General features: G+C 34.6%; 1 pseudogene; it reads right to left on the bottom strand.

Moving 5' to 3' along the window:
* Positions 1-2,792: 2,792 nt before the first annotated feature.
* LOC115898975 lies at positions 2,793-3,137 on the bottom strand (annotated as a pseudogene).
* Positions 3,138-3,370: the final 233 nt, after the last annotated feature.

Genomic DNA, 3,370 nt, shown 5'->3' with positions numbered 1-3,370 from the left:
TTTTTTTTGGGATGGAGTTTTGCTCTTGTTGCCCAGGCTGGAGTGCAACGGCGCAATCTCAGCTCACTTCAACCTCTGCCTCCTGGGTTCAAGCAATTCTCCTGCCTCAGCCCCCTGAGTAGCTGGGGACACAGCCATGCACCTCCACGCCTGGGTAATTTTGTATTTTTAGTAGAGACGGGGTTTCTCCATGTTGGTCAGGCTGGTCTCGAATTCCTGACCTCAAGTGATCCACCTACCTCAGCATCCCAAAGTGCTGGGATTATAGTTGTGAGCTACCATGCCCAGCCTAAATATTCTTTTTATTATTACAAGCCAGTCATTCATTGCCCTCTATAGAGCAATGACTCAGATAAATGCCTTATGACTTTTAATAATGTAACTTACATATAAATTAAATCTAAGTGCAAAGAGTTTTTAATGATTCCCAGATTCAAGAGCGTGTTGTTAATCTGATTATGAATTTTGAATGTTTGTGCTCCTATATTTTAGGATATGTCATCTTATTTTCTTCTCTTTAAACCATAAGATGTACCAAAATTATTTCATTTTCCTCTACTTTCCTTTGTTTCATTTAGTTTACTTTATGGTATTTGTATGGAGAGAGAGAGGTATGTTAAAATATTGTTATAAAAAACTCAATTACTCTATAATATAGCATTGTTAATCTTTGACCCAGTATATTAATTCCTTTGGTGAATAAATGTCACCAGTTATTTCTGTATAAAGGCATTTTAGTAAAAGGACCAGTAATATGGAGAGAGATTCCTCCCTAACCCGCAGAAAAAGATCAGGTCAAACAGTAGTGTAGAGCAGTTATGTAAAATATGAAAATACATAATATGCAGCTGCAATTTTTCATGTTAAAAGCATTTTAAAACTATGAGTAATTCAAAGACTTTCTGTCTTGGTTGAACAGGCCAGCTAATAAAACTGACAGAGATCACTGTGAGAACTTAAGTATATCTAGTCAAGATAGAACAAAAATGTTTATAATTTTTTTAAAGCGGCAATTGTTAACTAGCAGTATATAGACAGTGTCTACAATTTGGTGGTTGGCCACAGCTTTAATTTTTTCTAGTTATTTCCATAGCAGACATATTTTTGAGTCTACCCACCCCTGAGTTCAGCAATTATACTTTTAGAGCGTAAAATTATATACCCTTAATTAACAACATATACAAAGCTACAAAATGTCATCTATACAGATTAAAAACCATTTTAAAATATTATTTACCAATTATTGATTGAATGGTTTTACTGGGGTACATATTTCAAACGTTTCAGCCAACTGGTTTTTAGTTTTAAGCCCAAACTGATTCATAAATTCACTGCAGGATGTTTCAAAAAGAGTGCAACAGTAAGGCATGAGTAAAAATAACATTATAGTAGAAACAGATTTTGCATATATGAAAAGATAATTTAGAAAAATACGTTAATCACTTTTTAAAAAGAACTTAGTTGTAGTATCATTAACTCACGTGGACCTTTCAACAATTTTTTTTCTACAGTAAATTTCATCTGGATATAAGCAGAGTGTTTTCAACAACAACAAAACAAAACCCTCCAGGAAAACCTATATGGCTGTGTGAGACAAATAAACAAACATACTATTTGGTTGCGATTTTTGCCTAAATTTTAAAATTAAAATGTCCACACTCTTTTGTTAAAACATTAAGCTTCTGTCAAAAATGTATTTCCTATTTTTGGGTACAGGATTAAAGGACAAGATGATACTTAACAAGTAAAGAAAATTTACAAGACAAAACTTAACAAAAGTTTTTCAATAAAAGTATTTTAACATTCGAACTTGACATAACAAAAGAAACAAGATTGCACACACAAATGTTTATGGGTTTTCCAAATATAAATAAATGAAATAGTGTTTAGGCAGTAGGGCTCATGCTGATGGCTAGCAGGAAGTTAACAAAGTGTTACCTACTTGGAAAAAATCTTTAATGTACAAATAACAAGCACAAATTATGGAATGCAGCAATTTAATAATCACTGCCATTTTTCTTCCAAAATAAAACCTCGATTAAGCCATTCTTACCCTATATTACTTGTACCTTTACTTCAGAGATTGAGGAATTATATACAACAAATGAATTTATTTTCACCATAAGGATATCATACTATACCTCTCTGCCAACGTTACTTGAAAATCTTCCACGTCAAAACAACTTGACAGCAGATATAAAGTATTAAATAAATACGCAGTGATTTTTCATTACAGTCCTTTAAAGATGCATGTTAATTCATGCTGTTAACCTTAGGATCACAGTGCATAGAATTCTAATATAAACAGTTGGGGTGACTTTTAAAGTAATGTTGGATCCCTCACTTTATTTATATTCCCACTGTAACTGATAAGTTCATTTCATAGGCCTATTATGCATTAATCATTGAGTGGCAGGAGTTAATGAAAATTTTTCCTGTTACGATGTCCGTTTCTGGCAATGAACATACCAAAATCGCCAAGGAAGTCATTGTTATTGCACAATACGTGAGGACCTGGAGATTTTCCGAAAGCTTAAAAAATAAAAATAAAAAATCGGATTATATTTGATGTTTGCTGACACCTGCATTAATACTGTATGACTAATAAAAGCATGTCAGTTGCCTGGACTGAACCAGCGATCAACATGTGCCCAGAATGCACACCAGTGAAAATGCAGTAAAAGGAAGTAGTCTTCATTGCCTGTAGGTCACTTCCAGTCTAAGACTGAATGATCAAAATGCTCATTTTCTCAATGGGACTATTTTCTGCTAGGAGGATCATAACAGTGACATCAACAAGTATCATCATTATGCCACCATTTTGTTTCCTTTAGATTCTTGTTACGTGTTCGCACATAAAAAGAATTATCTGGTGGTCGTGTCTTTTCTTTGCAGCTGGAAATCATGTTAATAATGCTGAGACAAACCGATTGGACTGAGAGCGCTGTGAACCAGTCTTCTGTTAGAATGGATAAACAGGTATGAACATTGCTATATATATATATAATCATGAGGATGAACAGGAATATTTTCACCAGTAAACATGACTGTGTAATTGAATTCTGAACACTCTTTTCATTTAAAGTCATCCCAGGAGGTGGGGCATTTTGCAAAGCCAACAGTTCTTTCTGTAGTTGTTAAGACTGAAATAATTCTTAACCAACAACAGAAATGCAACACTTCGGCATAACGTACCTCAGTCTAGAAATAAAAGATATCGTTCTGAAAAGCAAATTATACTTTTTTTTTTTTTTTTTTTTGAGACAGAGTCTCACCCTGTTGCCCAGGCTGGGGGGCAATGGCACGATCTTGGCTCACCACGACCTCCACCTCCCGGGTTCACTGCCATTCTCCTGCCTCAGCCTCCTGA

The sequence above is a fragment of the Rhinopithecus roxellana genome, chromosome 8 (assembly GCF_007565055.1).
Source record: "Rhinopithecus roxellana isolate Shanxi Qingling chromosome 8, ASM756505v1, whole genome shotgun sequence".
NCBI lineage: Eukaryota > Metazoa > Chordata > Mammalia > Primates > Cercopithecidae > Rhinopithecus > Rhinopithecus roxellana.
Note: the sequence above shows the minus strand (reverse complement) of the source record. Positions and strands in the feature narration are given on the sequence as shown.